Here is a 22,105-nt window from a genome sequence, read left to right as displayed (position 1 = left end):
TCACTTTAACTTTGACTGTACCTTTGATTTCGACTATCAATTTGATTCTCAAGGTGAACGTCAAAGTTAAAATCAAAGTTAAAGTCAGAACTTTTAACTTGACTTTAAATTTGACTCCCACTATGATTGTCAAATCGATAATCAAAATTAAAATCAAAGTGAAAGTCAAGGTGAAAGTTAAAGCCAAGGTCAAAGTTCAAGACTCAAAGTGAAAGTCAAAATACAATCAAAGGTCAAAGTCAAATTACAAACTTGCACCCCAACTCGAAAAATAATTCAATTTTAAATTAACAATTTTAATTTAACTTTAAACTTAAATTTAATTGAATTCGCACAAAAGACATGAACAGAAATTTCCAGTTGAAATGAAATAAATAATTGTTTGTCGGTAATTATTTTCAGTCATGAATAAATAACATTTATAGAATTGAAAATATAATTACGTTGTATGCCCTATAGATCAAGCTGAGCCTAAGAGGCTGTTGGTTGTTAGCATTACTTTATTGTGGGTGGTAACATGTACATAGTTGACGTCACAAGAGGTTTCCAGGATATTTCTGTTAATGTCGGCTTTGCTTGAAACGTATTTTAATGAACTATATCGTAATACTACCCTAAGAAGTATATGGCGAACGTCCAAGTTTGTGGCCTAAAGCAATATAACCACCGAACTGATTTGCATATCAAGCTTTCATATACTCTCAATTGCAATCAGAAAAATTCCCCTCCCACTTTTCGCAATTCTTTCTAATAATTTCATGGAAAACATTTTACTCGCCATCGTAAAGCGAGTCAAATTTTAATTTCGTTTTGCAGTTATAAATTTCCTTTTAATTCTTTTTTTATTAATTTTCGGATATTTATACTTTTGGGGCACCAGGATAGAAAACATTAACAATTGCGTAAATGTGTAAAAAAAATTAAACGTAGGTAATTAAAAATACTTAAAGTCCTGACCTTATGATTTCTCCAAACTTAGTTTTCCTGCATGGTTGTTGCTTCGATTCCGTATATATATCCTGAAAAAGAAAATTAACGAAAAATATACTAACAAAATATTTATAAGAAAATTAATAAGCTTAAAAATTTAATGTTTCCTATTTTTGATTAATCATGAATAAAATTACAATTTTACATTGTGGAAAATTTTAGAGTGTCAATGACAATAGGAATAATTTTTTTTTGCGAATTAAAAATCTATCTTTTTCAGCCACATAGTTTTACTAAGGACAAAATATAAGACAATAGCATCAAAACGATGCGTCGCAACAATTTTGATCAAAATTGTTGCGAGGTAACGTTTTGATGATATAATTGTCTCAATTTGTTCAAAACTGTTTCGAGGCAATGTTTTGATGCTACAATTGTCTCAATCCGACATCCTTACAAAAACTGAGTTTATAAATTAAAATTTCCCAGCGAAAAAATATAAATATTATCAAAGCAAAAATGAATATAAACAGAAATAACTAAAAAAGTTAAATACATTTTCAATAATTCATTCCTCAGCTATTATACAATACCAAAGGAATGAAAAACAAAACCATAGCATTGAAAAGAAAAGAAGAAAAAAAAATATCGAAATGTAAATAATTTATAGAGTGACGTTATAGATGAAGGGATATCGTGTTTGAGATTGCAATAAGAATCGCATATAATATGCACTATCGGGTGCGTTTTTCGCATGTGTCATAAATAGGCGGCGCGCTCTCGCATACTGTGCTGAAACAATAACCATTGTGGTGGCTGGTTCTGTTTATAAATAAGCTTTTATAAGAGAGCAGGTAAGGAGGCCTCTCTCTCTCTCTCTTTCTCTCTCTCTCTCCGTTAAAAGACTTATACGATGCAGACCGCAAAGATTTTTATCTAAAAGGTAAATCTGTACTCACAGGTGCTTTTATCAGGCCAAGGGTAAAACACCTTCTTCTCTGGAGAGGATTTGCACTTTTAGAAACGAGAGAGTGAGAGAGAGAGAAAAAGAGAGAGTATATACCCTTTAAGATCAGGATATGCCTAAGCGCCATTCGCGTGCCAGTCGCGATTAATCCTTTTTGCACTCCCAAGAAATTCTCAACAACTTTGCAATTAGATTATTATAGTCTTAATCCCTTATTATAGTTTTATCCATTTTTACTTCATTAACTTCATTTCCTGTATTATACTCTTCCTGAGCTTATAATACCGTTATCGAAATAGGAAAAAAACTATTGCAAAAAATATAAACATATAAATACTAATATTATAAATATAAATAATAATATAAATATAAATTTACGCTGAGAAAACAATATATTTGAATCAAACATAATTATCATCAAAAAAATTAGTTTTTATTATAAAAATTATTTTTAAAATAAACATAATAATCATAAAATAATTTATAAGTAATGTCATGACAGTTCTTTAATAAATAATTAAATTATTTAAAATAAATAATAGTCAAACATAGAAAAAATTCAAGGTTTTGTATTAAAATTCTTGGTAATTTATAAGTTTTAAGGCAAACTAAAAACTCTGCTTTTGTATAGTTATGATTCCTAGAAAAAAGTAAAGAAAGTACTGCGCGCGCAGCCGGCGAAGAAGTGGGGGAACGCTCGAAACAGTTATCACCACTTCCCCACTCTTCGACTGCAGCGCGCGCAGCAAAGAATTTCGAAAATACTACCGCTATGCAACCACTTATTAAATATAAATATTTATCAAAAATATTAAAAAATTCCAATACAAATATTATTCACGACTACAAACACATTATTATTCCACACAACGAGAAAGTATAAATCTTTCAAAATTGTTCAATACAGAAATACTTTCTTTTTCACCTCCAATGGAATGTATGCCAAAAAAAATACAAAAGACAGTGACGGATAAAATTGTGAATTATCAGAAAGGGAATGACTCTCGATACAAAAAAAGGCAAAGATTCTCTTTGAGAGAGAGCGCGATTAGGGACAATGTCATTGCTGTTGGAATAAAGAATAAAAAAAAATAAAGAGAAGGATTCAAGTATTTCAGAGCTGAAGAAAAGTGAATAACTACTGGAGTTACACTCCGTACCAGAAGCCTTTTGTAAACCGACTCGAAGAAACCGGTAGTGTCAGTGTAATTTGAAACTGGTGCGATTTTCGCTCCTGACACCAAGTCACCGTGTCAGACTGATGCCGCTGGCAGAAAGCTTCTGCTTCCTAATTTGGCGTGTAGACACCTCCAATAATTTTCTGCGCATCTTTTTCTCAACCACACAAACACCACCTGTGATAACTCAGAAGGTGACAACTTGATGCTTTCAACTACTTATCCATCTCTCAAAAATAAACGTTCTTTTCAGAAACCACTTTGCTTAAAATCAACCTCACATTTCTTCTTTTTCATAACTTCCATAACAATTTATCTTTTAAAAATTCTACACGAGAGAAAAAATTTCGATAATATGTTTTTCTAGAACATAAAAAAAGGGCAATGAAACTTCTTTACATGTTAAATGAATCGACTGAAAATTTAAACATTGTATTTGTTTCAAATAAAAAAACTAATTTATATTGGTAGTTTAGTCAAAAACTAAAAAAACCGTTTCCAAATACAACTAGATCTTTTAATTTTATCAACTTAGTTAAAGATATTACTTTTCCACTTTCTAGAAATAAATATAATTTTTATTTATTTCTTTGTTTTTATTTATTTATTAAGTTGACATTCTTTGTGGACGATGGTTTAGGAAAAAGAAGACGTACAGCCTCGTGTTGCCTCTCAAAGCCAACGAACATAATTCTATAAAAGTAATAAAGAACCTGATTTCGATTCCTGTCTACATAAATATTTCTTTTGTCAAAAAAGATGTATCGTATCCCGTTGTCAAGTACTTACTGGGAATTTCGAAAAAAAAAGAAAAAGAGAGAAAAAAAAGTTCGTACTCAGTAGCCCACGCAGAACTTGGAACTTGTATCCTCAGTCGAATACATTCGACTCAAGCACAATGAAGGGCAAATAAATGGTCTACTTGCTTCATATTTCAGCGAAGATAACCAATCCCGATAAAACTTACATAGCAAACTATTATGTCAGACTTTTTAATGATTTTCGGTATAGGAGCAACTTCAAAGGCGAGCCAAGCAACCTCAAATTTCTCAGGACTTTTTGAAAATTCGCATTTCTTTTTATAGAAAATCTGGCTTTACATTCATCTACTAAAACCTAATGTTTACTACTTTTTTACGATTAGCTACTATTTAGATACTTTTTTTAGATTTGTGACACCAAAAGCTACTTTTATCTTTTCTTATTGAAAATTTGCTCTACTTTAAAATTTAAATTCCCAATAATTGAAATAAGAAAATAATTCTTAAAAATTTTAATAAAATTCTGACAATTCAAAAATCTAACAAATAAAAATTTTTTTATAAATTTCTTTGAAAAAATTAAATTATTCTCAAAATTTTTTTGAAAATCTTTCGCAAAAATTCAATTATTTTCAAAAATAATGAAATTCTTTACTCAAGTTCAATTACTTTCAACTTCTATCACTATTTTAATAAAATTTCTCAAAAGAATTCAATTATTTGAAAAAATTAAAAAAAAATTCGTTGCGCTAATTCAACTATTTGCATAAATAATAAAATTCATGGCAAAAATTCAAATATTTTTAATTCAATTTTTATAAAATTATTACAAACAATTAAATTATTCTTTTAAATATTAATAAAGCGATTCAAAAAGAATTTAATTCAATTATTTTTAATTATTTTTATAAATAATTAAATTTTTGACAGGAATTCAATTATTTAAAAAAATTTAATAAACTTCGTTGCAAGAATTCAGTTATTTTCATAAATAATAAAATTTTTCACAGGAATTCAATATTTTAAAAAGTTTAATAAAATTCGTTGTAAGAATCCAATTATTTTCATGAATAATGAAATTCTTGACAGGATTTTAATTGTTTTTAATACGATTTCTAATGTATTCCTCGAAAAATGTAATTATTTTAAGAATTGTTATTAAAATTCTTCGAAGAAAATCAATTATTTTAAAAAATTTTAATAAAATTCTTTATAAGTATTCAACTTTACGAAATAATCAATTATTATAACAACTATTTTTTTTCTATTTAATTAATGAATTCTTGTAGAACTTTTAATAAGAATTTTGAAAAATTGAAATTAAAATTTTTTAATACACTTAAATTCTCGTGAAAATTAAAAAAATTTATTTAAAACTTCCAATTAATTAAAAATTTTGTCATATTTAATTAAAATAAATTAAAATAAATAAATTATTTTTTATGGAAAGTAGAAAAATGTCAGGGAATTACAGAATGCAATTTTTTTATCCTTTTTGTTAATCGACTAAATCGAGTTTATCGTCAAATTTTTCGAAAGCAACTTTTTTACTACTTTCCTCTATTTTAAATCTACTTTTTGCTACTTTTTTTAAAATTAATTATTTAGTGCGAAGCTTGAGAAATTAATTTCTAAAATAAATACGAATTTTTCTAGGTTTATAGAAATCAAAATGGAAAAGAAAGTTCTAAAGGAAAAAAATATCGACTCTTTTCAAACGGGAAATAATTTAAAAATCCTTTTCGGAAGGAGAAATATCACGTGGGCATTCGAGTAAGATCTTGGTACTTAATGGATCGCATTTATTTTTTTGCGCGCAGCCCTCGCCCAAGTCGAGTGTATTTCGTGTCGTGGGAGTTACTATCCTTTCGTGGATATAAAGGACATTTCACGAGTATTTACTGTTTTCGACCTTGTTCGACACATTTCTATGAGAGGCGTAGGTTGTACTTGTTATTGTCATAACTTTAAAAAACAGAGTCGAGTGAGAAAAAATTACGCCAATATCAAATGTAACTATCTTCTCACTAAGTAAATTTACCCACACCAGTAAAATTCACTCACACCGATAAAAATTCCACAACACGAGTAAAGTCACTAATACGAGTAAAATCTCCAATACGAATAAAATCACTAAGTAAAATCACAAACACGACTAAAATCACTAACACGAATAAAATTTCCAATACGAGTAAAATTTACAAGTAAAAATTTCTTACAGCACTAAAATTTACTCATCATGTTCCATAATAGTTCCCACTAATTTCTATCTTCCTCCTACTTTCTCTCTATTCTACATTTCAAAAAAAAAATTCACAACATATTTTTCTTAATCAAAAATACGAAACTATTTTTAAACCTACGAAAAATAGCACAGGAAATCGTGAGGCTTTATAAAAATTTCAATCGAGATTCCTGTCCTTGAAAAATCAGCGCTCAAAAACATATGCCATTGTCCAGAATCGAGTCGTGTGAACCAAAACTCAGAAAGCGTGGGAGAGAATGTGTCGTAAATGCATCTACTATGTCCGTAATAATTCCAAGTTCCAAGTACGAGGAATAAAAGTCCTCGTGACTGACGCACTTTTTTTTTCTCTTCACCGCGAGACTGAATTCGAGGTGAATGGCTGTCTGTAGTCACTCGCTTATTCTGACTCATTTTACGTCAATGAAAATCACCGCACAAATTAATATGTATACTACTTTTATTCAAATTAGCATACACGTCATTATTCACTAAAGGTGAACCTGATAATAATTATCATTGAATCACGACAATGTGTCAATGGAGGAAAAGTCAGAAAAGATACATGACACTCTTAAAAGTATCAAATTACTACGAACTGAATATTGATACCAAAAATGTGGATCAAATCTTAAATTGATCAAAATTTTTGGTATTAGTTTCTCAATTTTGGTATCAAATCTAAAATTGATCCAAATTTTTTGTATCAATTTGATACTTTCAAGTAGGGAAAGGAACAAGTAGGGAAAATAAGAAAGACTAAATAAAAAGTAAGAGGGGAAATAATTATTATCAACAAATAAAAAATAAGAAGAAAAATAAACAGGGTTGCCACAAATATTTAATTTTATTTTTCCCTTACTATTCCCTGATTTCCAGACAAAATTTTCACTTTTTCCCTGACCCAAAAGAATATTCTGATTCACTCTAAAAAATAAAAATTATTAGATACTCAAAAAAATGTTCTATTACATTTATTTAAAAATTTCTTAAATTGTAAAATTATTCGAAAACATCAATAACTTCATTTTTTAATAAATATTTAATCATTATTATTTTTCTGTAGGAATTAAAATTCTTCAAAACATTCAAATTCAAACCGTTTTGAAATTCAACTTATAAGAATATTATTACAAAATATGAAGAAGTCGATCACTCCGAGTCGAAGACTCGGAGTAATCGTCATCTTAACATTTTGTAATAATTTAATTTACCATAAAATTTTTCAAAAAAAAGTTAATTATTTACAAAAGTCCTAAAGAAATTCTTTGCAAGAATTGAATTATTTTTACAAGTAGTAAAATTTCTCAAAAAAATTCAATTATTTAAAAAAATTTAATAAAATTCGTTGCAAGAATTCAATTATTTTTACAAATAATAAATCGATTATTCGATAATTCATTTTTAAATCAATTTTTATTAGAAAATTCTAAAAGAATACAAATGTTTAAATTAAAAATGAATAATTTATTACATAATTGAATGTTTGTTAAAATTGAATTCTCATAAAGAATTTTATCAACAAATTTTTAAATAATTGAATTCTTTTGACGAACTTTAATAAAATTTTGAAGAACAATAATATTTTTCGAGAAATTTGATTAAAATTGTATTAAAAATAATTGAAATTCGAAGATAAGTTTTATTATTTATGAAAATAATTGAATTATTGCGAAGTAATTTGTGAAAAATTTCTAAATAATTGAAGTTCCGTAAAATTTTCATTAACAATTGAATTCTTTTGGAAAATTTTATTAAAATAGTAGATATTGAAAATCATTTAATTACGGAAATTTTTTTAAAATAATTAAAATTTTGACGAAAATTATTAAAAATTTCTGAACATAATTGAATTGCTACGAAGAATTTTCTTTTGTAAAGTTAAGCATTTACAAAAATCCTAATAAAATTCTTCGCAAGAATTCAATTATTTTTACAAGTAGTAAACTTGTTCAAAAAAATTCAGTTATTAAAAAAAAAAATTGTAATAAAATTCGTTGCAAGAATTCAATTATTATCATAAATATTAAATTGATTATTCTGTAATTCATTTTTAAATAAATTTTTATTAGAAAATTCTATGGGAATTCAATTATATATATATACAAAACTAATTAATTTATTAAATAATTTAATGTTTCTCAAAATTGAATTCTCGTAAAGAATTTTATCAACAAATTTTTAAATATTTGAATACTTTTGACGAATTTTAATAAAATTTTTTTTTGAATAATTGAATTTTTTTAAAAAGTTTACTACTTGTAAAAATAATTGAATTCTTGCGAAGAATTTTATTATTTATGAAAATAATTAGAATTTTCCCAAGAATTTTATTAAAATTTTTCTAAAATAATTGAATTTCTGAGAAGAATTTCATTACATTAAATAATAATTGAATTTTTCCAACGAATTTTACGCAAGTTTATAAAAATAACTGAATTTTTGTGAAGAATTTTATTATTTATATAAATAATTGAATTCTTGCAACAAATTTTTAATTAAGTTTATAAAAATAATTGAATTTCGGTGAAGAATTTCATTTATAAAAATAATTGAATTCTTGAAAAGAACTTTGTTAAACTTTTTTAAATAATTGAATTCTTGCGACGAATTTTATAAAATTTTTTTTTAATAATTGATATTTTTCAAAATTATTATATCAAATATTTTATTGAAAGCAATTGATTTCCTGTAAAATTTTGCCAAGAATTTTATTAAAGTTTTCAAAAATAATTGAATTTCGAAGATGAATTTTATTATTCATAAAGATAATTGAAATTTTGTCGAGAATTGTTTTCTCGAATAATTAAAAAGAAATTCTTGTCAGAAATAGAAATAATTGAAGATTATATGTATATTAGTATTGGTAGTAATTTCATAGTTTATGACTCAAACAAAAAAAAACATCAAAATTCAGAGTTTTCTCATGAATTTTAAAAATTCAATTTTTTCCAGTACTTTTAATAAAAATCCCTGACTTTTCCCTGATTTCCCTGACCAATTTTTATTTTCCTTGACTTTTTCCTGAATTCTCTGGCTTCCCATAGACCTGTGGCAACCGTGATAAAAAATAAGAGAGAAAATAATTAGAATTAAGAGGGGATACAAAGGAAAAGAAAAGCCCAGCCTAAAATTACACAATGACAATAATACATTTTTAAACGCGGCATGAAACACTGACAAATAAGTGTAAAGTAACATAAATAAATAACAAGAAAGGTGTATATGTATAATTACGAATGATGATAATGACTGAATATTACGAATCATCGTTATATGAGTCCAATTTGCAATTTCTTTTTTCCGTCACGGTTAATTAGCTAAGTACCTCGTGAAACATACCCGGAGGCAGAGAAAGTCATTTGGCAGTTGTTTCTACGACCGAGATTGTGCACACGCACCTTTCGACAAGGAATTTGCACACAGCATCAATTGATACATGCTAAGATTTTTCAACTTCTACAATAACTCTAACAGCTAACAATACAACTTATGAAAAATCGAATTTCCCTCTAAACAATTTTTCTCCCAAACATAATTAAACTATTATCGAATAATTGTACAAAAGTCCACAAACAAATCTATCAACAACATTTTTTTGAGTTTCTATTAGAATACTCTTTTTTATTAAAATATCAGAATATTCTTTAGTCGTCAAAATTTTGTTCTGAAAATTAGAGAAAAGCAAAAATAAACTTTCATTTTGGCAAACGTGCGATGAAGAAGAAAAAATAAAACCAAAAAGGGGAAAAAAATTGCCAAGGGAATAATTATGAATATTAAGGACTGAAAGAAAAATGGGATGCGAAAAAATTCCCTTTAGAAATCATGGATATAAATATATTTATAGGAAATTATTTACATTTATTTAAATTTTCGTTGATAAATATTAATTTCTATTTGTGTGCTTTATGTTTTATTTAGTTGATGAATCGGAATTGACTACTGACCCCTATGTCCCACCCCCTTTATTCAATGATTGCAACACATTGTTATCGGGAATCGTGCTGCATAAATCCCCACACGTGGAATAATAATTATTGTGGTTCACGCTAGTAGAAAATAAACGTACATACGTACTATATACACTACTCGTATACGTTGGAATTCTATACGTGTGTGCCCACGCACATGACTCAATGCGTGCCATTTGCTGACCAGCCTCTCTAGGTCTATGATGACATGATGCCAGTAGAAGGCTGAGTCACGTTCCCTCACGATTAGCTCTCTTATCCGCTATTTTCTTTCACTTTGACACAATCCTGATTGCTTATTTTCACACACTTCTATTCTTATTTACTTCATTTTATAATTATACGTATCTATTCCTATAGAATATTTATGTTTATGTATATACATTCCTCCATTAGTTAATGTGGTTCTGAGAAAATTTTCTGAAAGGTCTATCCATCAGATTGGTATTACCCGTGTGTGTGTGTAATCTAATTAGCACCTTGGGTCTTTAATAGAGTGGTGTTAATTATTATTGCCTAAGTATGTTTCCTGTTTTTTTTTTTTGGGAATTTTCCCGAAAAAAAATTCTTGTTTTGGATAACATTAGAAATTTTAATTGTTAATTAATTTAAATTCATTTCAGTGCGTATTTGTGAAAAAAGTGAATGTCATGGATAATTTTTTATGCTGTTTTTTTAATCGCGAGGGGGAAATTTTGTGGTTGATTTAAAATTTAAAAACATTGTAGACAATTTTCAAGTCAGGCTTCAATGAATTGTAGAATTTTTTTAATTTTCTGAACTTTTTTCGACTTGGTTTTAATAAAAAAGGGACTAGTGAATAAAATATTAACTATAATTAAATTTAGACATTAAAATAAACGACTTTTCTTGTAGTTTAAAGCAACTGAAACGACTTTTTTTTGCGGCTTGACGTCAATCTGAGATTTCGCAAAAGTTCATTGCTTTAAAAGTGATGGATTAAATTTGAGGAAAAGTAGGTGTAGTGAGGTAAAATTTTTCTCACCATAGTGCACATATATATGTGGGAAACGAGTCTACTTTGCTACACATATATGTGAAGTTGTAACCAAGTTAAGGGGGAGTAACTTCAGAGGTTTGCCAGCTAGCCACTAATTTTCCATAGCAATCAGACCTGTTATTTTCTGAAAAATCTCTTCCTTTTCTACTCTCTCTCTCTCTCTCTCTCTCGTGCTTCTCCTCCAAGTTTTGTACCATATATTACCTCTAATGCGTTTCCTTCTCCCTTTTCTCACCCCTTGTTACAATCATGAAAGTGAGATAATATGATCTGAAAAGTGTTTCTCATTTTCAAAGGGGTTAATTTGTTATTTGAAAATTACGGAAGTCATAATAGAACGCGGTACATTTAGAAATGGGTATTTCATTTTGTTTTTGTTTCTTGCAACAACCAGTATTTGTTGTTTTATCCTTTAATGTGAAAATTTAAACGGGGAAAAAAATTCGAAATTATGAAAAGAAGAAATAAATTGTGAAAAGGGAGAAGTGTGTAAAGAATGTTTTGTAGAAAAAACTATATCTAAAATAATTATTTAACCATTATTATTTTTCCATCGGAATTAAGATTTACAAAAATGACAAACTCAAGCCTTTTGAAATTCAATAACTTATTAGAATATTGTTACTGTAACTTCATCAAAATTTAATTGATGAATTAAAAAGAAATAGTTGTCAGAAATAGAAAAATTTGAGAGTTTTTGATTAGAATATTTAAGGTAATTTCATAGTATACGAGATAAACAAAGAAGACACAAAAATTCAGAATTCTCTTAAGAAGTCTAAAAATTTAATTTTTTTCCAGTACTTTTCATGTTTAACTTTATATTAACAGTAACTTTTCCCTGATTTTCCTGACCAATTCCACTTTCCCTGACTTCTTCTTAAATTCACTAATTTCCCTGAAATATGGTAATCCTATCCATACATAAAGTATTTTTTTATTTGTTCTTTTTTTTCTTCTTTCACAAAAAAAGTATTTTTCTCTTCCTCTAAAAAACGATTCACCTTTATTTTGCCAGGGTACGTGTTAAATTCAAAAGCCCGCGAGAGTAATGTGTCTTGTTGTAAATTGACTTCAATTTATCAGAACAGTAAAGAAATCCTTTTCCCAAGCTTATTATTCGCAATATATTAATAGCGGGATTCAGAAGTATATATAAAGATATTTATTACTGTTAGCGTGACAAATTTTATGTCGGGGTTAATATTGCACGAGAAGGTACATACCTACATATATATACATATACCGTTGTTGTTGTTGTTGTGAACCCTAGGAATCTAGATGTATACACAAGCCTTGAAGCGAGTCAGAAGAGTCATTTTATTGCAAAAGTAGCTTTACTACCGTATGTGGCAATACCACTGTAAGAGAGACACATACCAGCATCGAAAATAGAATCTGGAGTAATGAGAGACACGTCAGGTGGCCAATCACTCGAAGGGTGTTGCAAATTAATGATCAAAACCACTTATTTCTGATTACTTTTTTTTCACAATTAGCCTTATTGCACGCGAGTCAAGAGATTATTTATTGTTTCACTCCTTTTTTTTGCCTTTATTTTTATTTCATTTACTCTTTATTTACTTCATTTACTCTACTTACTTGTACTTTACTTCCATTCTTTCGAATAGTTCACGTTTCATTAATACTAATTCTTTTACTAAAAGGATTAAAATAAAATAGAAAAATTGAAATAAAATTTACAACTTGACCTAAATTTCAACTTTATTAAATAATATTTTTAGAGGCTAAACTTTATGTGATGGGGTAATAATTAGAAATCATAAAAGTCAAACGAATTAATAATTAGGTCAAAAAAGTTTTCGATAAGATAAAAATCATTTAAGCAAAACGAAAACTAGATCGAATAGAAATTAGATCAAGAAATCAGTCAACAAAATATTAATTACAGAAAAATTGAACTAATTAAAAATTATACAGAATGATGATTAGACAAAAGGGGAATTAGGCCAAATAAGCATCGGGATAACTGAAAATCAGGTCAAATGTAAATTAGGTTAAATGAATAGGCAAACTGAAAATTAGGTCACAAAACTTGGATCAATTAAAAATTAAGTCAAGTTGGAATTAGACGAACTAAAAATTGGCTCAAAAAAAGAATTAGTAAAAATCAGGTCAAATAATAATCAATCTATCCAAAAATTAGGTCAAAGAAGGAGTACAAAAACAAAAAATCAGGTCAAATGAATAGGAAAACTAAAAATTAGGTCACATAAAACTAGGACCAACTAAAAATTAAGTCGAGTTAGAATTAGACGAACTAAAAATTAGGTCACTTAAAACTTGGACCAACTAAAGATTAAGTCAAATAGGAATTGGCCAAACTAAAAATTAGGTCAAATAATAATTGGACCACCTAAAAATTAAGTCAAATAATAATTGAACCACCTAAAAATTAGGTCAAATAAAAATTAGATTAAGTAAAAATTAGTTCAAATAAGATAAAGCATAACTAAAAATCAGGTCAAATAAAAATTTGATCCATCTAAAAAATAGGTCAAAGAAGGAGTAGGAAAACTAAAAATTAGGTCAAATAAAAATTAATCTAACTAGAAAAATGAGGCGAAAGAAGAATTGGCCAAACTAAAAATTAGGTCACATAAAAACAGAACCATTTAAAAATTAGGTCAAAGAAGGAATTGGAAAACTAAAAATTAAATCAAATAAGAAATAGGCCAATGGAAAAATAAGTAAAATAAAAATTAAGATAACTAAAAATTAGGTCAAATTAGGACTATGAACCAACTGAAAATTATCTCCAAAAAAATATCCCGAATAAAAATTAAATAAGAAAAAGACTAGGACGAATAAGGACAAAGCCATTTTATAATTTTGAGAATCAAATTCAACTCCTAAAGGAAATTTAAAAAAATTTTAGCGAATTATGTAACAGTAAGCGACATCTGACTCTGCTATAGAGAAGCGTATTCTACCCATCCTCGAGAAAGAAGTACCTTCGGATGAAGCTCAAGCAGAACGCACATTGGTGTGCCTATTTTAAGGCGCAACGAAACTCCTTCAACTTATACTACAAATAAAATTTAAAATATCTCACTGCAAAATTAATCTAATTCGGAATTAAGTATAATTCCGAAAAAAAATTCAAAAATAATAATAATTATGAAAATAAAAATTTATTTTTCCGTTTATTAAAAGGAACATATTTTACTAGTTGCAAAAAAATTAATAAAAGGAAACAAATAAATAGAAAAGAAGAAAAATACAACATCCAATAACAAAATAATGTAGAAATGAAAAATTCCTCTAACTAATAAACAAGTTGCAAAAAATTACCAGCAAAAAAAAATAAAAGAAAGAGAGAGAAAGAAAACAAAAAAAGAAAATTCAAAAATAAACTAGAAAATTCGAATTAAAAATATAGTAAAAAATGAAACAGAAAAAGAATATATAGAAAAATAAAATAGAAGAATAGAATAAAAAATAAAACAAAAAATAAAATAAGATAGAGAAATAAAATATAATAAGATAGAAAAATAAAATAAAAAAGATAGTAAATTAAATAGAAACGCCGTGACTGGCAAAAATGAACATAATATAATAAAATCTAGCAGTTTCTTATTTTTTTTTATTATTAAATGTCGAGTTATAAGTGAAGAAGCTCGTTTGTACTAAAAAGCAAGATCTTAACAGCATCAAAACTAGCAACCACGACTATTGGTTCGCTTATGGTTGTTACACAACTATGGAGGTCGCATCTTTCTCGTCTAACAAGCGGATCGTCGTTTAAAATCTTTTAGGATCATAAAGCCAACGAGTTGGATTTTCAACATTTTCTTGGTACTTTCTTGACCGGCACACCTGAAGAGTTTGCGGTTTATCCACTTTTACACACGTGTCATGAGGTCAAATTCGCTTTTTAATTACAAGTCGGCGCACAAGGCTGGAATTTCCACGTTGGGCGGTTATAAAACAAGTCATTTTTTGCAAATTTAATGATCAATCTTTAATATCCGTTAACTTCCAACAATTCTCACACACACACATATTTATATGTATTATGTATAGTAAAACAATTTTTCTTCAAATAATTTATGGAAAAGAAAAATAATTCCGAGATTATTTCTATGTATAAATATGGGACAAAATTCAATTATATTTGCAACGAATGTATTATATAATTAAATCACAAAATTTCGTTAAAAATTTCAGATTTTCAAAAATTTGAATATGAAACCTTTTCAAAATTGAATTAGTTTTAAAAATTCATCCTATAATACTTTAAATATTCAATTTTTATTAGAAAATTCTTGGAGAATTGAATTATTTAAATTCGAAAATAAATAATTTATTGAATACTTGACTGTTTCTTGAAATTAAAATCTTATAAAGAATTTTATTCACAAATTTTTTAATAATTGAATTCTTTCGGCAAATTTTAGTAAAATTTTTAAGAATAATTGCATTTTTCCAGGAGTACAATTAAAATTGTATTAAAAAGAATTGAATTTCAAATTTAAAAATTTTTTTAATATTTTAAGAATAATTACATTTTTCGAGGAATTTGATTAAAATTTTATTACAAATAATTGAAATTCTGAGAAGAGTTTTATTATTTATGAAAATAATTGAATTCTTTTGAAAATTTTTTAAATAATTGAAATTTTGACAAGAATTTAAAAAAAAATTTTTAAACAATTAAATTTTGGAGAAAAATTTTATTATTTATATTGATAATTAAAAATTTTTACGAGAATTTTTAAAAATTTTTATATATAAATGAATTTTTGTGAAAAACTTTTTTATTTTTGAACTAATTGAATTTTCGTAATCATTCTCCAAAATTTCTATTTATTTTTAGTGTTTTTAACTAAAATTATTCTATAAATCCATTATTTTTAATAATTAATTAAATATATATTAAAAAATTTAACCAATTCCAGAAAAATTTGATAATATTTCAAACTTAAACTTTTTGAAGTTCATATATTTATGAAGATTGTAAACACAAATTTTTTAAAATCCAATTAGTTTTGAAATATTTAAGTAAAATTATTAATTAAATAGTTCTTGAAAAATTTAATTATTTAAAAAGAAATTATTGACAGAAATAGAAAAAATTGAAGGTTTTGCATTAGAATTCGTATTAATTTCATAGTTTGCAAACAAAAGAGACCAAAATTCAGAATTTTCTTATGAATTCTAAAAATTAAATTTTTGCCAGAGCTTTTAATAAAAATCCCTGACTTTTTCCTGATTTCCCTGACCTGTAACAACTCTGAATAAAGAAAATTTCTTTAATTTAAACAAATTTTCTTTGAATCCAAGAAATTCGTTCTCCAAATCAAAGAAATTTTATCATTAATACCGAGTCAAAGAAATAATTATTTAATTTAAAAAGGAAAATTTCTTTGAAACAAATAAATTGTTTTTCAATCAAAGAAATTTTTGTTGAATTAAAAAAAATTTTCTCTGAATCAAATAAATAAAGATGAATTTTTAATCGAAGAACCAAATCAAAAGCAAATGTTTTCTATGTAGGTATAGTGTTCGTGGTTAAACATATAGAGCAAATTTTTTTTTAAATTTACTTGGAAAAAAATGTTTACCTAGAACAGCGATAATTTTCTCCAGAATAACGAAAGTCATAACTAAAATAACTAAAAATTTCTCTAATATAGTGAAATTCATATAGCCAATCCAGGTTTGAAGCTTTCTTTTCGTGTATATAAACCTATTTATCTTGAGAATAAAAAATCTCGAATAGAAATTTAAAGAATACACAATATTTACGTACCTAACATACCTCAACCCTGAAAATATATTTTGGATGGCATTTTTACGATCTTAATTATTAAATCACTTTTTTAATCACGCTGGAACGCGATGCGATGCGATGGTTATAATCGAATGAAGTATATGAGGTACATTTTATGTCTTCCTAGTGATGTACGTGATGCCCCAGGGAAACATGAACCCCAGGGGACATTTTGCACATATCCAGATAATTTCGTGGAATTCAGAACACAACAATAAATCAGAGTGATGTAGATGCGTGGATCCATGGGAACGTACCAAGCAGACGCTACTGCTATGATTTGTCATAGAGGTATATAATGTCCTGCCACGATTAATTATCCCTCCGACCAATAATTATCTCATATTTAAGCCTAATTTCAATGATTGAGATGACGATCGTTATTTCATCTTGATCACCATAATATGAATTTCAATTTTTTTTCCCTTCTTTACAATATATTTAAATACGCATATATTTGTATATAATATACCTGACAATTATTTTATTATCATCAAAATTTATATTCTTGAAAAATTATTTAAATTTCCTGACCTAATTGATCGTTTTAATCGATTAGAAAACCAAAAGGAGGAAACAAAAGTGAAAAATGTAAATACACGTACAGTTTTTCAAAGGACATCAAATTGAGACAAAAAACGAATCAAAAAGTTGCTTCGCAACATTTTAGATTCTTTTTTTGTCTCAATTTGATATCCTTAGAAAAACTGTGAGAAAAAAACTAATAAAGTAACTTTTACTATACTTTTGTGTAGTAAAACCTAAGCTGTTAGGAACTTGTACACATTTCTATTTTCAAAATTTACTAACATTTATTTATTTATTTAAATTTGACGACAAAAAAAACTCGTTCTGGACACTTCAAAAAACTGACAAAAACTCCATTCCATATTTTTTTATTTTCCTATCCTTTTCCCAATTTTCATCAAAAATATTTACTTCTTTCTTATTCTGATAATAAATTGAATTCCTGCAACGAATTTTATTAGAAATGAAATAATTTTAATATTTTTAAAAGTAGGTAATTTTATTCTTGCGAAGAATTTTACAAAAAAAAATTAAATACTTCATTTCTTAAGACCAATTTTATGCAAATTCTAATTTAAATAATTGAATTCCTGAGAAATTTTTATTATTCATGAAAAAAATTGAATTCTTACGAAGATTTTTACAAAAAAAATTTAAATAATTGAATTCTGTTTGGAAATTTTATGAAAATAGTAGACTTTGAAAATCATTGAAATGCGAAAAGTTTTTAAAAATAATTAAATTTTACAAAAAATTCAATTAAAATTTTTGCCAATAATTGCATTCTTGCAAACGATTTTATTAAAATGCTTTAAAATAATTGAATTTCTAGAAAAAATTCTAATATTTTTGTAAATAATTGAATTTTTCGAGGAACTGAAATTAAATTTTTAAGAATAACTACATTTTTTGAGCTATTCCTCTAAAATTGTATTAAAAATAATTGAAATCCTGCGATGAATTTTATTTTTTATGAAAATAATTGAATAGTTGTTTAAAATTTTATATTAAAAATTAAATTGAATTTTTCGATTAATTAATTTAAATTTGTATTAAAAAAAATTGAAATTCTTCGATGAGTTTTATTATTTATGAAAATAATTGAATTCTTGGAAAGAATTTTATTAAAATCTTAATAAGTAATTGAATTATTTCAAAAAAAAGTTAATTAAAATTTTATTTTAAAAAATTTCTTTCTTTCGAATTGAATTCTACATAAGAGTTTTATTATTTATAAAAATAATTGAATTTTTGCTCAGAATTTTATCAAAAATTTGTTTATAAAATTGAATTTCTATGAAAAATGTTATTATTAGTGAAAGTATTTGAATTAGTGTAAAGAATTGTATAAAGATTTTTTAAATAATTGATTTTTTCAAAGTTTTTTAAAAATAGTATTGAATTTCGGTTAAAATTCAATTATTTATAAAAATAATTGAATTTTTGATGACTTCTATCAATTTTTTTTATTAATTGAATTTTTTTGCGAAATTTTATGAAAATACTAGATATAGAAAATTTTATTTATTTATTTTACAAATTTACGGGCAGTGCCCGTAAATTTCGAATATTTTTTGAAAATAATTGAATCGTTTTAACGAATTTGATTATAATTTTTGAGAATAGTTTCTTGATTTCTAGTATTAGTAATTTTAAAGTATAGTGTAAATTCTCAAAGAAAGAAAACAAATAGTAGCTTGTTCTAAAATTAAAATTAATTGTTAAAAATTGTTAAAATCTAAAAAAGTACCCAAATAGTAGCATAAGTAAAAAATAGTAGTAAATAATAGGTTTTAGCAGGTATAGATATAAGTCCAAAGCCTATTTGCAAGACTGCAAAGAAAGTCAAATCTCTCATTACCAGTGATCAGAATCACAAATTCCTTGTCACAGCGAAGATTATAATCTAAAATATTCGTAGCACATCACCAATAAATGTCACAATTATCCTATAATGTAAATAGCGATTTTTTCAGATAAAATCTTCAGCAGGTGCAGTTTGCCTTGCACCTATAGCTATGAAAACTCTAGTATACATATATACTTCTTTTTTCGAAACAAATATATTAATAAATAGACAGTTAATTAGGAACAAGAGTTGATAAATTGGTCGGCATTCATAACGTTACACATATGTCTCTACAATAAATTACACCTGTTACTATTTATCGATTATTACAGAAATCTCAACCTCGATCTTTATCATTATTATATCAATTCTATCCTATACCATTCCAGTTTCCTGTTGATTCAATTACAAACAAGCCGCTTTCTTTTTTTTCCCAAACGAACATTTTACTCTAATTCTATACAATTTTATATGTCATACAACTACTAAATCCAGAAAAAAATTTTTGAAAATGTAACAAAAAATTAAAACAGATTTTATTTATTTTTTTGTCGCAGAAAAAACAAAAAAAAAACACTTTCTCCACTCGCTATACAGTACAAGGGAATAAAGTATTTCCAAGATTATTTTCGCTGCTAGATTTTTTGCCAATAGTTTACAAGGACAGTCTCTCTAGAATCCGATCGTGAGGATTGGGAAAAAACTCAACGGTTAAACTTCAAAGCTTGGATTCCAAGCAAGTCGAAAGAAAGGACTGCTCTATTTTACGAGCGGATAAATTATATATGATCCCCGACAAATTGGTCTTCTTCGTAGCAAACGCAAAAAGAGCATTAAGATTAAACCGATATAACGATTTCTAGTATATAAAATTATTTTTACCGTAAAGAGGAAAAAAAAAAATTTCTTCATATCGCTTGAAAGTGAATTTCTCTTAAATATAGATTTTATATATAGATTTTTATCAAATCTACATATGAAATAAATATGTGTTTTTGTTTATAGTGATTTATACTATATTCGACTTAGCGAATGCAGTGCAGTGTGTGTTTGTGTAACAGAATATTTACTGAAGCGAAAACATGTCAGCTGGCGTTCGCCAAGTATCAGGAGACAACGATGTGTATTGAATTGCTCGGGGTGTGTACAAAATTAACTTAGGACCCCCAGGTACCCACAATATCGGGTTTCACGCTACTGGTATACACTACTGCTACTTGATCTCTCAAAGTTTCACGAATACCGCCACCTGTCACCAGCACACGTTCTAATCGCTACTACACCTTCACTCAACCAGCCAAGATTAACTTTGAACAAGTAGTTCGCAAGTAAACTGAAACCAAACTGCAACACGTGTCTCGAAAATCTCAGTTTTATGAAATTTCATTCTTCCTGTTTCCTCATAAAATAAAAAAAAATCGAAATCATAAAACAGGCTTGCCACAAAAACTTTATTTTATATTTCCCTTTCATTTCCATAATTTTCAGAGCGAATTTTGACTTTTTCCCTGATTGCTATTAAGAACAAAATTCAAAAGGAGTTTAATTAAAAAAAAACATTTGTAGAAGAAAAAATGATTTAAAACTTCAAAGATTTCTAAATATTTCTAAATGTCTACCGGCTATAAAAATAAAATTAATTACTGTAGTGAACCGCCCTCGATTACACGAAATATTAATAATTATAGATTTTTAAAATATTTCAATTCCATAAAAATATTTAAATTTTTACATTCAAGTAATTGAAAATTTTTTAAAATGATTGAAATTTCCTAAAACTGTGTAAAAAATAAATCAATTTTTTGTAAAAACTTGATTAAAGTTTTTGAAACTACAAGAATAAAAAATAAATACTAAATTTTTTAAAAGTATTTTTCAAGTAGGGGGAAAATACAACAATGAAAAATTTTGACATAAAAAATACTAAATTCCAAAAAAATTATATGTAGGTACATAGTTAGTTGTATTAGAATATAAAAAATTCCCTTTGTCGCATTTTTCCCCCAACTTTAAAATACTTTTATAAAATTTAATATTTATTTTCACACCGTGTATTTTTAAAAATTTAAACAAAATTTATACAAAAAACTCGATTGTTTTTTACTAAAATTTTCGAAAATTACAATTATTTAAAATTTCATAAATTAATTGTTCATAAAATTTTTATTTTCTTTAAAAACAATAGAATTGAAATATTTTAAAAATCTGAATTTTCAAATTTATAACAAAATTTGCTATACTTCAATTTAAAACAATAAAATTTAAATTTTTTAAAATTAACTATAATTAATAACATAATTAATAGCAGCTCATTCGAAATTCAATTATTTTCAATTCAATTTGGACCATTTATTGCTTACTCTTTATAAAATTCAATTATTTAGCAATTATTAAATTGAAATTTCTTAAAGTCAATTTTTTTAAATTTCTAATGAAAATTTTTAATAAATTAAATAATTTTCAATTCAAGTTCCAAAAAATTTAATTGGATATTTCTTTAATAAAATATTTTTAAAAATTCATGTATCTCTAAAAAATTTAATTAAAATTACTCAGAAACCTAAGTTTTTAAAAACTTTAAACAGAATTATTAAAAACTTTAAGATTTTTTTAAATAAATAAATTCAAATATTAACGAATTATTCAATTCGAATTTTCTGAAAATCGATTTTATTAAATTTCTGAAGAAATTTTATAAGAAATTTAATTAATTTCTTTTCAATTTCACAATAATTCAATTAATTTTGTAATTTTTTAATAAAATGCCTATAAAAGTCCAAATATCTCTCAAAAATTGAACTACAATTACTTATAAACCTAATTTTTTATAATTTTAAATAAAATTATTTAAAACT

General features: G+C 26.0%; 1 protein-coding gene across 2 annotated transcripts in view; it reads right to left on the bottom strand.

The window, feature by feature from the left end:
* The window catches only part of LOC122499489, a 405,956-nt gene that overhangs the window by 300,787 nt on the left and 83,064 nt on the right, over window positions 1–22,105 (bottom strand). For both annotated transcript variants that reach the window (XM_043607872.1, XM_043607873.1), the window contains exon 4: window positions 958–1,019. The gene's annotated coding sequence lies outside the window, so the exon portion shown is untranslated. The remainder of the gene's footprint in view (window positions 1–957; window positions 1,020–22,105) is intronic.

Source organism: Leptopilina heterotoma, unplaced genomic scaffold, assembly GCF_015476425.1.
Source record: "Leptopilina heterotoma isolate Lh14 unplaced genomic scaffold, ASM1547642v1 Lhet_168, whole genome shotgun sequence".
Classification (NCBI taxonomy): domain Eukaryota; kingdom Metazoa; phylum Arthropoda; class Insecta; order Hymenoptera; family Figitidae; genus Leptopilina; species Leptopilina heterotoma.
This window is presented reverse-complemented; position numbering and strand designations above follow the sequence as displayed.